The following is a 14,548-nucleotide window of genomic DNA, read 5'->3' on the forward strand; positions in this document are numbered from 1 at the left end:
TCCAGGACTAGGACACAGGCATCCAAGGACACTGGATTCCAAGCCTGGTGCTCTTTCTTTCCCCTTTTCATTTCTGACTTCAAAAAATAGCACATGTTCAGAATAGAATGTTAAAGAACAGAGAAAATTCATCCTAAATTCAACTACCTAGAGACAACCAACATCAGCATTTTGGCAAATATTCCTTCTAGTGTGTGTGTGTGTGTGTGTGTGTGTGTATGTATACAATTTTACACATGTAACTAGCTATTAAATGGGGTTCTTCGAGTTGTTTCGGAGTGTTAGCTGAGGCCCCAAATCTCAGGACAATGGAAGACAAGTACCCACACATTCTAGAGAGAGGGGCTGGAGCATTCTTACTGAAAGATGTCCAACTGGCTTTCCACTGTCAACGTCCAGGACCCACTCCAGCCCTTATGTAATGAATGGCTAGAGACACTTCTGGGGAAAAATCATTTAACATAAGGAAACACACAGGAGGAGGCAATACTGTAGCGTGTCTCCTCCTCTTAAGGCAGGTGTAGGATCCAGAGATAGGGTGAGGCCCCTGCCAGCAGAGGAAAATGGTACCTTACTGCCACAAGTGAAGCTTGCTGCATTGTAAGACAGACCTGCAATGAAAATTGCAAAAACTGCAATTACTTTTGCACCAACCTAATAGAAGAAAACACAGAGGCTTTTCCTGGTCTGCTCCCTGATTAAAACACAGGAGAGTCTCGCGAGAGCTGCACATGGCCCAGAGTCTAAAGACACAGACACATAGATAGTGCGTATCTCTCCCTGGGAGAATCCCAAAGTCTCCTTCAAGGGAGAGAAATAATTGCACCAGGAGTGATCCCCTTCACAGACCAGGGGTGGTGGAATTTCTTTTGAGTCATGTGCATGCCAGGCATCCTGTAAGGAGCCCACCCTTGGCTGCCTATGGAGGTAGAGTGGAGCTGCAAAAAAGTAGGTTCATAGATGACTTATGTCAATAGATTACTGATTTCCCTTACCTCCAGCTAGGCTCTGAGCCTCACCTGATAGTGTGGGGAAGGGCAAAAACCTAAGATGTGAGATTTAGGTTTAAAATATGTTTTCAACCTGAACACAATGAAAAAACAGTGAGATATAACCAAGATATTGTTGTGGCGGACACATGAAATGCCATGCAAATCCCCCTTCAAGTGGAACTTCTTGTCCCAGCCATTTGGAGTGCTGTCAGGAGAAAACCTGGCCTCAGCCTCCTGTGGGGATGGCCTCAGCTGGAGACAGCCACCTGCTCAAGTCCATCACACCCCTCCCAGGGTAGCCCAGATCCCACGACTAAGGAGGAGGATATAGAGGCTTTGCCATTTCAGTCCATTATGGGACCATTTTGGCTCCAGAGCTCCCTAAAGTTGGCCAAGGTGTCATTGGGCTGGCAGGCACCAGAGCTCACCTTCTCCCTGTCCAATCTGCTCCCTTTCCCTCTTTAACAGGTGTTGTTCCCAAGGGCTGTCTGTGATAAACATCTTACAACTAGACTCTGTCTCAGAGTTAAGTTCCTGGAGAATCTTACCTGAGACAATTGTACAGAGAAGCAAAATCAAATCAAATATGTTTGAAGGGAGAAAAAAAATAGATATTTCCTACTCATGCCCTACTGATTGCAGGATTCCTATGAACACAAAAGTAAAATCAACTAGACATTATCTTTTATAAAATGCTTTTCAAAATTCCTTTTTATTGAGTATTCAGATATGTCATTCCTTTTTAATGGCTGCATTATATTCCTTTCTAAGAAATGTAACATGTTTAACCAACCCTCCCTGTTTAGGCTTACAGGCTATTTCCAAATTTTCACTATTATACTATTGCTGCAGGAACCCATGCATACCTTTTTGTATGCTTGTTTAATTATACTTTTATGATATATTCATAGGAGTGGGATTACTGGGCTAAAGGTATTTTCTTTTTAGATAGTGCAATCCACATTTTATTATAGAAGTTTTATATTAGTTTTTACTTCAACCAAGTGTAGATAAATGTGATGCATCTCCATGTTCTTGCCAACTCTGGGCATTATTAATCTTGTTCATCTTTTATAATGTAGTAGGCATTGTTTTATTTATTATCTCTTTATTTACTTATGTTTTCTGAAAAGGTTGAAAATATTTTTATATATTCATTGGCCAGCCTAACCTCTTGGCTTGGGATCTGGCTATCCTCTCTTGACACCCTATTTTTACTAGAATCTTTGTATTTTTCTTGCTTACTTAGAGGTGCTCCTTTTTTATGTATTAAGAATGTTTCACCACTTGACTGGCAAATAATTATCTGGTTTTCTGTGTGTCTCTTGAATTGGAAAACATTGAATATGGAATATTTTGGCTTTATGCTCCCAAATATATAGGTCTTTTCTTTATGGATTTCGTAGTTGGTGTTCCTTCCAATAAGATAACAACTGTCTTGCTTATACTACTGATTTTCCTAAAACATTATTTTCTTTGGGAAAAAATTAAATATTTGCCTGGTTATGAATTATAAGAATTCAAATTTATAATTTTTTGAAGTTATATTATCCATACTAGTATTATTCAAACACACACGACCTGACCATACCTATATATCACTGTCTTAAGTGCACATTATTATTAATCCAGCCTTATACCTTTTTCTTATTCAAATTAATAGAGAGATTATTTTGAATAAAAAGTAGCACATGGGAAAATTGGCTAGCCATAAGTAGAAAGCTGAAACTGCATCCGTTCCTTACTCCTTATGCAAAAATTAATTCAAGATGGATTAGAGACTTAAATGTTAGACCTAAAACCATAAAAACCCTAGAAGAAAACCTAGGCAATACCATTCAGGACGTAGGCAGGGGCAAGGACTTCATGTCTAAAACACCAAAAGCAACAGCAACAAAAGCCAAAATTGACAAATGGGATCTAATTAAACTAAAGAGCTTCTGTACAGTAAAAGAAACTACCATCAGAGTGAACAGGCAACCCACAGAATGGGAGAAAATTTTTGCAATCTACTCATCTGACAAAGGGCTAATATCCATAATAACCTACAAAGAACTCAAATTTACAAGAAAAAAACAACCCCATCAAAAATTGGGCAAAGGATATGAACAGACACTTCTCAAAAGAAGACATTTATGCAGCCAACAGACACATGAAAAAATGCTCATCATCACTCGCTATCAGAGAAATGCAAATCAAAACCACAATGAGATACCATCTCACACCAGTTAGAATGGCAATCATTAAAAAGTCAGGAAACAACGGGTGCTGGAGAGGATGTGGAGAAATAGGAACACTTTTATACTGCTGGTGGGACTGTAAACTAGTTGTGGAAAACAGTGTGGCGATTCCTCAAGGATCTAGAACTAGAAATACCATTTGACCCAGCCATCCATTACTGGGTATATACCCAAAGGATTATAAATCATGCTCCTATAAAGACACATGCACACGTATGTTTATTGCGGCACTATTCACAATAGCAAAGACTTGGAATCAACCCAAATGTCCATCAGTAACAGACTGGATTAAGAAAATGTGGCATATATACACCATGGAATACTATGCAGCCATAAAAAAGGATGAGTTCGTGTCCTTTGTAGGGACATGGATGCAGCTGGAAACCATCATTCTCAGCAAACTATCACAAGAACAGGAAACCAAACACCGCATGTTCTCAATCATAGGTGGGAACTAAAAAATGAGATCATGTGGACACAGAAAGGGAACATCACACATTGGGGCCTATTGTGGGGAGGGAGGAGGGGGGAAGGATAGCATGAGGAGATATACCTAATGTAAATGACGAGTTAATGGGTGCAGCACACCAACACGGTACATGCATACATATGTAACAAACCTGCACATTGTGCACATGTACCCTAGAACTTAAAGTATTAAAAAAAAAAAAAAAAAAAAAGTAGCACAAACTTTCTTGGTGACTATCCCAGGTTATACTACTTGTGAGTCAGCATCTCCAAGGCAGCATTTTGAAAGGCATTCTTATGGCCGCCAAAGTTTTAGCTTCTTTTTCCAAAAAGTGAGGATAATCAGACCTACCTTATGGGATTGTAGTAAAGAATGAATAACATAGATGTAGGGCACGAGAAGAAGCTAATCAATGATATTATTATTATTTTAATTATCATTTTACTCTTCTTCCTTCTTCTTTAAAGAGTTTATAGTTGGATAATGTGGATGAATGTCACATACCTCATAGACTTGTATCCACAATTCAAAACCCTCAAACTTTTGTAAGTTTGTGAAAAACTCATTTGGTGATAAAAACTGACCTGCACTGACATGAGGTATTTATAGTTTTTATGATCCCATTTACTGGGAATAGTCATATACTCATATATAGTACTGTAGATCTTAATGGATTTGATTATTGGGTACCTCCCCTTTTATAAATATAAAAATTTCCAGATTCAGTGGTACATCTTGTCCCAAGGACTTTGTAGAAGGAACTGTGGAATTGTACAGTCTGATTTCCACAAAAGTCCCCGTATCCCACAGTAAGTGTCCACTATGAACAATTTAGCAATACTGCTGACCATATTAAATTGGAGTTAGTCATTTGAATTGTATTGTTTTTGTTGTTTTGTTTGTATTTAATTAGAAATGTATTTTGGATATAAATTTGTTCAAAATTATGTATATTTAGTATTAATTTCTAATTTTGTGTTTATAATATTGAGGTACTATCATAATAAAAGTAATGTAAGTATATAAAAAATTAAAAAGATAAAGGGAAAAGAAAAACATTTTATAGTTAAAATTAACTTGAAAAACACTTTAAATGAGCCCACAGGAGACAAGATAATTTCACCTATGATTTTAACAATATATGCGTATATATGTGTGTATATATATATATGCATATGTGTGTGTAGCATTATATGCATATATAAGTATGTAACATATGCTCCAATAAAGATTCAAAAGCTTAGCCTTCCTCCCAAAAACTCTGCTTATTTTTCTCTTTTGCTAAGAGCGTACGGAGCCCACCCAAGTTGAATGGGCTAATGAGGCATTCAGTATGTTTATTAGGAAACCCTACCTATACCCATAGTCACAGAAATGACTGATTTCATCACTTGACTAGTCTTTTAACTAATTCCATCCTAACCCCTTTAGTGACCACATGTGCAAGAGGTTGGAAGAAACTAATGAAATGGATCCGTTGGTGCAGAATAATACAGATAGAGCTTCAATCAGAACATTCACATATTCACAGAGAAAAGCAGCAAGAAAAGTTTAAATGTAACACTTGTGGGACAATTTAGGACAGTAGTTGCATGCAGAGCCGGACAGATAAGGTAAATATATCAGATAAACAGGGCATTAGAAAGAAAACAATGCAGGCTGATGAGGGATAGCAATTGAAAGTATTTCCAGTATCAGAGTATAGATAGGCAGTGGTGGGGCCATGGTGATTTGCACTTTAACTGCAACCCAGAGTCACCGTATCTTCTGTTTTCATATTTTGAGAAAAAAAAAAGAGAAAGCTGGGGTTTTATGTAAATTCTTGTGACTTCCTGTATTGGCAATTAATTCAATAAAAAAAAATAGTGTGGGTCAAATAAAATACATGTGTGGGCCAGATCTCATCTTCAGACCATTGGTTTGCATACAGAGTCTCAGAATCTGGATGACAGTCATTAGCATCCTGAATAAACTTGGCCCCCTATTTCTAACACTGGTTGAAGTAATAGAGTGAAAGAAGACAGGAACTCTTGTGGTAAATCGTATTATTTTCATCTGAGGTGATAGCTTTGGCTGTGGCTCAAGTGTTCACTTCTGGAAGCCAGAAATCTCTCCCTGTCCTTGTTAATATTTTTGGCTAATCTTTGTAGAAATTAAACTGGATTAGAACAAATTGGAATGGATACTCAAGGACCAATTGGAGGGCTTTATAAACCTTTCCTTTCAAAGTGAATCCCAAACTGAAATTTATTCTCTTTCCATTTCCTTTATCTAGACTTCTTGGAGTAGTACAGGGTACTGAATGTTTAACAATGAGTATTTCTTTTGGTCAATCTTTGAGATCGATCTGTTTCATCAACAAATGACAATCATTTAATGATGGACTGTTTTCTCTCATTTCCATGGAAACACGATTATTTGGCAATAGATTTGCAAAGTTGTTAAAGAAGACAGCTTTTACCTTTCAACCCTGGCTTGTGATACATTTCTTCATGCAGCAATATGCATTGGGGGCCTGTAATGTACTAGATGCTATTTTAGCTGCTGGGAATAGAGTGGAGACTCAGACAAATTTCCTAGATTCCTGTTAGTAAAAGTTAAATCTACAATAATACATTTGATGCCACTTCTAATATATACATTCAAAGTGGAAATATAAAAATATATATTGCACAAAGCCAAATGTAAAACCCTAGACTACCCTATCCTTAGAGGATAGAGGAAAAGACTGTAGTCATCTACAGTCTTCCCTGTAGACAAGGAAAAGAAGCACAGAGAGGGAAAGACAGACAATGAAGTAAGATAGTAGTGAAAATGGTGAAATTAAAACTCCTACCAATGCAGGTGAGCACAGACAACTCTCTGCATCAGGTATAAGAGACTCCTTCATTTACGTATCTCCAGTTGTCAGCTCTGTATTTCACAAATTAGAAACTGATAAACAGAAATGGCTACTTTAGTGGAAGTTGAGCTTACCATTCACTGTACTTGCATTAGTAACTGGATTTCCCAGGCAAGGTTGGAAGAAAATCCCAACTGGAATGAATAAGCCAGTAAAAACGTGCAAGTAATAATCACAGCTTAGTTTTAAGAGACAAAAAGACTAAAAACAAGACTGTGACAATATAAACAAAGATTAAAGATGATGTCTGCTTATGTAAATATCTCCAGTAAAAGAAACTACAGACCTGGGTTCTAATGTGGTTAAATAACTGCTGCTCTTCTTGACTTCATCTTTTGTATCATGCTTTTGCTGAATAAAACTCTTGACAAATCAATAGGTTGGGTGAGATCATCAAAGCAAAATTATTTTACAAGTCAAGCTTCCCTATCAGCTGGCTCTCCCAAGGCAGATTACAGCATTTGTCTCAATGAACATCAAATTAAACAGTTCCTGTGTATTTCTGGAGGCAAATTCTGAAAGTGCAAAAGCCAACATGCTAAGAAACTTTTTTTTAAGGATTGAGAAACATTTCCCCCAGGTTACAAAGACACAGTTTTGACTGTAGCTTTTTTTTTTTTTTTTTTCTCCCCTAAAACTCTGTCTGCTAAAGGGAAGAGGGAGACTAGCTTAGCTGAGCCTAAGCCAGGAATTTCAGTGTGTCTCAAGGTATGTGCCTCCCCAGGCACCTATTTCATGGGGAAAAAAAGAGTTTGAGGGAAAGTTTTAGTGCAGGCGATGATATCGATAGATCCTGGGGATGAAGGGCAGGAAATCTGGTACATCTTCTTCAAAAAGGCCTCACACTGTGAATTTCAGTCCTGGACGGGCTATTTTCTCCACATCTGGGTGGAGCCCAGTTCAGGGTTTGGGAGCATTGGGAACCAAAGGGAAGGTGACCCATTTGGCAGTGCCTTGAGGGCTGCAGTATTAGGTGCTCCTGAATGTTGCTTTGTAGGAAGAGAAACCACATCACAGAGGAAGAGTTGAGGCATCATTCTGAAGGCAGGTGAACTTTCCAGAAGGCCAGAGTGAAGGATCATGGATGGGCTTGCCTATGCGGCACTCCCCAGGGACGCCCCAGGCCGCCCTGCAGAATTGGGGAAGGGCTGAGAGTGGTGTGGTTTCAGGTCTGAGAAATTTGAATATCTGTGTTACTAGGCTCTTTTTCATCTCCAGAGCCACTGTCCCGTCTCCCTTTTGGCTTTTTATCTCCTCCTTCTTCATAATTCTTCCTTCTAGGAGAAGTAGCCTAAACTTGCCAAAGTACAATTTTTTTTTTCTAATAAATACACTTATGGATTTCTTAAAAATCAAGGCTGCCCTGCTGTGCCCTCTTGGCACTAAGGAAATAAATAACCAGAGGGGGCACAGCTAGGGAAAGAGGAAAAAAATCAGATCTCAAGACAGATTCTTTGAACTACCCTTTCTCCATCCCCAACTTCCACCCCCCTATGGCTCTTAGGACATAGCACCTGAGCAGGCACCTCAGTCCAGGTAGAGTATGACCGGCACCAGGGCATGTCTGCCCTACCCAAGAAGGGAGACAGTCCCTGAGGTCACTTGTTTCCAGCCCTTGATGACCCCAAGACCTATTCCCCACACTGTACATAGTTTTTCGCTTTTGGATGTCCTGGTGGGAGATGAACTTGAGATAACCAAAGCCCAAAGAACTCTCATCCAGGGAGCCCCCCCAGGTGCTCGGCTTCTGGAAGTTCTTCCAGTTTGGGCCTGGGTGGAAGGTGTCAGTGACATGCTGTGGTTTAGCCAGCCCAGGGTCGCTCTGATCCAGCAGGCAGAAGGTGACACAGTGGGCAAAGGACCACTCAAGGAGATTGTCAAAGGCACCAGGCAGCAAGTCAATGTATAGTGAGAGGCGTGTGCCCTCACCACTGCCTTTGTCATTGAGGAATGCAGACACCTGCAGCTTGTAACCACACTTATGTGTGTAGAAGGCTGGGCTGAAGCACTCAAGGTTGGACTTGGCCTTGGCCTCCTGTAGCCACCGACCACAGCTGCCAGTCTTCCAGATAAGCATACCATCACTGCCCGCTGATAGCTCCTCCAGCTCTTGCTGAAGGTCCTGCAGCTCCTGCCATTGCCAGATCAACAGAGCACACATCATGACCAGATGTGGCTTCACACTCTCCTCCACATGCCATGCCATTGCCCACTTAGGGCACCTGTGCTTGCAGCTGGAGTCTTTGAATGAGCATAGCACCAGGGCGGTGCTACAGCTGTCCTTCAGATGGCCTGGCAAGTCCTCCTGAGCCACAGTGCCCACACTACAGTACAAATTTTAATCCGTAAAATTGGGAGAATGATAACATCTACTGTAAGATGATGCATGTATGCGCTTAAGTATGTGGCATACTGTCAGAGTTCAATAATGACTGAATCTATTATTATTCTACTTGGAAACACTCCTAATCGATTTGAAAGCAATTAGCTAAAGGCTGGTTATTGTTGGCTTCTAAAAGATAAGGGGCATTGGTGAGGCACAGGATTAAATTGACAGAGAAGTCTGTTGGTGGGTATATCCAGGATTATTCTGTCCTTGTGCCAATCTGCTTAGATGTCTTTGAGAAAACGAGCAGGAGAGGCAGAGCACATTAGACAGTCAGAAGATATTTAGCGAACGCCTCCTACGTGCTAGCACTGGAAATAGAGCGATGGATGAAACTACCTACATCTTCTCATAGAGCTTACAAGGAAACAGGAAAGGCAAATATTAAAGAAATATCAACTCAAATACTCATTAATTGCAGGTTGTGCGGGGTATTGCAAAATGCCCACTGTCTACTGACCCATTTGGGCAACATTTTGTATCATCCCAGCAGATCGCCAGCCCAGAAATCAGATTCAGTTTTACTTAAACAAACCCAATTTTCCCTGGATTCAGATCCAGGTCACTTACTACTAAGATCAAATTTAGTTTCTGAGTCTTGGTTACCTTATTTGTAAATGGGGGGATGTTATAATCATTCCAATCTCAAAGGATTATTGGAGGGTTCATTAATTGAAGCCTAGGTGAAATCTCCCTCAATGCCTGGCTCACAGTGAGTCCCAGTAAATGCTGTTTCATTCCTTTTTCTAGTGTAGAAACGCATTAAACTTATGAGTGGGCTGCTCTGAGTATCAAACTTGAAGACAAAGATAAGATGAACACACATACTCCTCACATGTGAGGTTTGAGCTCTTAATTCAGAGAAATGAGTGTATTAACAGAAGAATTTTTTTGGCAACGTTACTGAGTCCTGCCTCTCTGGATTGTTCAGTGTCAATTGTATTTTAAACAAGCTATGAATGGGAACCAAATCAAAACCATTTTGGTTTAGCAGCAGCAGGTTAAAAGTTGCCTTACTACGTTGTCTGAACTACATCATCCAATAAAAGTCTAAGGCCAGGCGCAGTGGCTCACGCCTCTAATCCTAGCTACTTGGGAGGTTGAGGCAGGAGAATTGCTTGAACCTGGGAGGCGGAAGTTTCAGTGAGCCGAGATAGCACCACTGCACTCTAGCCTGGGTGACAGAGCAAGACACTATCTCAAAAAAAAAAAAAAAAAAAAAAAAAGGCTAACCCCCAGCAAGTAGGGAGGGTTCATGGTGCACCTGTGGGCCTGGGTGTGTGTGACAGGTCGTGAGGGGTTGGAAGGTGGTGAAGGGATACATCCATGTGGGAATTTGATTTAATGTAAGGGCCAGACTAAACCTTTGTGAAAGGGAAACTAGTGATCATCAAATTATGAAATTGGCAAGTTCAATTCAAACTGTTTTCATAACAAGTGGTTCAGGGAGCCAACAACTTATTGGAAATTATTGGGAAATAATAATTTGCTTATCTAACTGTGTCATGTTTCTAGTTGACAATTTCAGAACAAATTGGCAATTTGGTCAATGACGGCACGATATTAAATAATGATGATAGATCAGGCTTAGAAGGCTAGTGAGTGATCATTTCTTCCAGCCCTTGTTAATATTGGCATTCTTCACTTTGTAAACATATATCCTCACATACAATATTTTAATGTACTTTGTTATACTTTAAACAAAGGTCATTTTAATAATGTGAGTGATTTCGGGGATCTAACTTTTGATATTTTAAAACGCTATTGTCATTAGTTGCTATGGGCAAGAGCAAAAGAAAAGAAAATCTTTTATTTGCCTCCAGCAATATCATAGCTTTCATCTTTAATTGGTTAAAATTGGCAAAGGATTCTTTCGAAATGTGTACTTGTTTATCAATGAGTGTGCCTGATATTCTAAAGTAGGTATTTTAGGGAAGTTTGCAGACAATGCACTGCTGTGATTAAGCAGGGCTTTATAATTTACAATAGGCTGGTGTTTAAGATGGTTGGTAGAAACAGAAGGACTCGCAAACACAATCGTTCTTTTTGTCTGGGAAAACTGTGTAAGATTATTTTAGTAATTGGGCTCATTACTTTAATATAGCTGAATATCAAAACATTCAGTTGTGAAACCAAATAATGTGTGGATGTTATGCTTCTGCAGACTTTAGGGATATGGATCACAGATGTTGTTTAGAACCAGCTGAAACTCAAAGGAGTGTTTTTAAATAGCCAATAAACTCTAAATATTAGCTAAGGTACTTGAAAATTTCTACCATAATATTTAACCAAATTCTCATTTCTTTTTATTACTTAAAAAAAAGTATTATGTAGGCTAACATCAATTTTGCCAGCTGGCTGGATCTCCGATGTCTATACATTTTCATATACAGGTTTTCAATTTTTAATATGCAGATTTTCAATATTTAGTTGAAGACCATTACTTCATCACTTGGCATTTGGAGGGATAGTCATCAAAATTGTAATTTAGGCCAGACACCATGGCTCATGCCTATAATCCCAGAACTTTAGGAGGTCAAGGCGGGTGGATCACCTGAGGTCAGGAGTTTGAGACCAGCCTGGCCAGCATGGTGAAACCCTGTCTCTACTAAAAATACAATAATTAGCCAGGAATGGTGATAGTCCCGCTGCTCAGGAGGCTGAGGCTGGAAAATAGGTTGAACCCAGGAGATAAATGTTGCAGTGAGCCAAGATTGCACCACTGGACTCCAGCCTGGGCAACAGAGTGAGACTCTGTCTCAAAAAAAAAAAAAAAAAAAAAAAATTCGTTTCATTATTTTGTGTGTGTCCTGCTTTATATTTATGGAGAAACTAAGGACTAGATAATTGAGAAAGATTAGTTAAGATTTTCAGTTTGCTTGGGTATGGACAAATTTTGGATATTTTATTACAGTCTAAAATTTTGTAAGTTTATTAAGTCATATATTTCTACAGGGAAAAGTTCTCATTGTAAGGCAACAGAAAAATTCATACCTTCATGACCATTCAACTCATTTTTTTTAAAAGATTCATAGTTTAATGGTCAATAAAACATGATCCATTTGTGATGCAAAAGAAAACAAAACAAAAAGTGAATTTCTTGCATTGAAATATCACCAAAAAGTCCGTAACAACAGACTTGAGAGACGCTAGCTTTTTTTGCCTAGAAGTTGAATTTGGAAATTCAAACAGCTTGACACCAATTTGAACTTTGAAACATTCTCAGGGTCTCTTAACAAACAGCTGTGAAAAATATGTGAGCAGCTGAGTGCCTGAGCATTTATTAATCCCAAACAAATGGGCACACTAGGAAAGGAAATGTAAAGTAACTTCCCAAGTGTGTAAATTTGAAAGTTTGTGAAGTTTTTTGAACTAATTATTTTTCTGTTGCCAATACACATTTTGGTGCACTTGAAACTACAAAAATTTCACTGAATAGCAGGACAAATTAATTGATTCTCTAGGTCATTCTGGTGCTTTGAATATAAAGAGTTTAAATTTTCAACTATATAACTTACCATTGTGGTAATAGTTAAGCCATCCAATTTAGAGAAAAATTGTTATACTTTTCTCAAGAGGAAATGCTGCACCCTAACTAGATGAAGCCTTGGGATAATCTCTAATTGAAAGGGTTTCTGCTAATGTCACTATAGTTTGGATGACTGTCTGCTATTACTTCCCAGGAGCTAGGGTTTATCTCGCCATGAAAGCAATGTCCTTGGGTCCCCTGTATGGCCATATAAAAGTGGACCAACTACTTTTTTTTTTTTTTTTTTTTTTTGAGACAGAGTCACTCTGTTGCCCAGGCTGGAATGTAATGGCGCGATCTCGGCTCACTGCTGCAAGATCCGCCTCTTGGGTTCACGCCATTCTCCTGCCTCAGCCTCCCGAGTAGCTGGGATTACAGGCACCTGCCACCACGCCCAGCTAATTTTTTATTTTATTTTTTTAGTAGAAACAGGATTTCACCATGTTCTCCAGGCTAGTCTCAAACTCCTGACCTCAAGTGATCCGCCTGCTTGGGTCTCCCAAAGTGCTGGGATTACAGGCGTGAGCCACCGTGCACAGCCTACTGTTTTAAAGTATGAGGGTGTCTTAGGGCAAAATTATATTTGAATTAGGAAATTATATGTCCTCGATTTAGTATCAGTTGGAGTTTTTAGTTCAAACCAGAGGTCTCTTGTACCTTTGTGTTCATAGTGAAGACTTTTTTCTCTGGGATTTAGGTCCACCCTTCTTGGGTTGACACCAGTTTCAGAAAACTTACTTGGATCTTGCATACAGAGTAACTTGCATGAAATTCTCCTTTCCTGGGCACATAATCATACTGTTTAGATGCCAAGGCCTACATCTGTTTTGAAAGCCATTTCAATTGGCTGCTCCAAATAGCTCTAGGACTTAACTTCTCTTCATGAGTCATTCTGTCTTTTCAAATCCTCCAGATTGGTTTCTTCAAGTTTCAAACTTCAACTCAACAAATATTTACTGTGGTCCTTCCATAATAGTGACAACATTAGAAATAAAAGCTAGATAGAACCTTGGTCTCTGCTCTTATTCTGATCTTTCTGTCTGAGGGGAACTGCCATGAAATCGAGTAACTACTACACCATGGTTAAGTGCTATGAGAGCTGGTTGAAAGGAACAAAGAGAAGAACCAGTAACCACATTGAATATTAGGCTCTATCACTTACTTACTAGCCTTCTGCCTTGCATAGGCTGTGGAATTTCCCTGAACCTCAGTTATTTCTTCTGTAAAACTAGAATATGCATATGACATGCCACATAGGTTATTGTGAGGACTAAATGAGATGGCCAAAGTACATCTCTTATCATGGTGCTTAGAGTATAGGCATTTGCCATTAATGCTCAACTACTGTTATTATAATCATATAATTCTTGTGATTTACCAAAGTGTATTTATGTATTAGAAAATTTTAAAGCTAGAGGGACTACAGAAATAATGTAGTTCAATAATAGACACTTACATCAGTCAGGGTCCAGTGAGACAGAAAACTCTCCAGTTGTTTGAACAAGAAATAATTTAATACAAAGAAATGTTAACTAGATCTAAAGTTGTCAATTATGTAACCAAAAAGAAAAAACTTAGAGGTAGCAATTATAGGAAGGAGCTATCACTCTTAGGGCTGAAGGCCCAAAAGGAAGACACTGAAATGACGACAATTTAGAAGCGTGGAGGAGGGGTCCCAGAGCTGTAGCTCAGAAGAAGCACTTTATGGAGCTAGTTTTAGATTTCTGAGGAGGAGGCATTGGCCGGCCAGTGCTTGGGCTGATGTACTTACGGGGGTGCAATGAAGCTGGTGCTACATATGTTGAAAAACTGCATATTGGATTCAGCTGCTGCTATTGGGAGGCCTGTGGCTGCCAAGGCAAAGATCCCAGTGCTGAGCAACCTACACAGGGGCAGGAGAGAAAGAACGCTACCTAGCTTCCTGTGTCCAGTTCTTGCAAGAACTGGCTGTATCTTGACCTAAAGTTCAAGTCAAACCCCTGTCTTTAAAATAAATTCTCCATTCTTATTTAAGCCAACGAGAATCTCTA

The 14,548-nt window shown here is 39.2% G+C and overlaps 1 pseudogene; it reads right to left on the reverse strand.

The window, feature by feature from the left end:
* Positions 1-8,062: 8,062 nt before the first annotated feature.
* LOC112627086 overlaps positions 8,063-14,548 on the reverse strand; it is a 45,326-nt pseudogene continuing 38,840 nt past the window's right edge.

Source organism: Theropithecus gelada, chromosome 6, assembly GCF_003255815.1.
Source record: "Theropithecus gelada isolate Dixy chromosome 6, Tgel_1.0, whole genome shotgun sequence".
Lineage (NCBI taxonomy): Eukaryota > Metazoa > Chordata > Mammalia > Primates > Cercopithecidae > Theropithecus > Theropithecus gelada.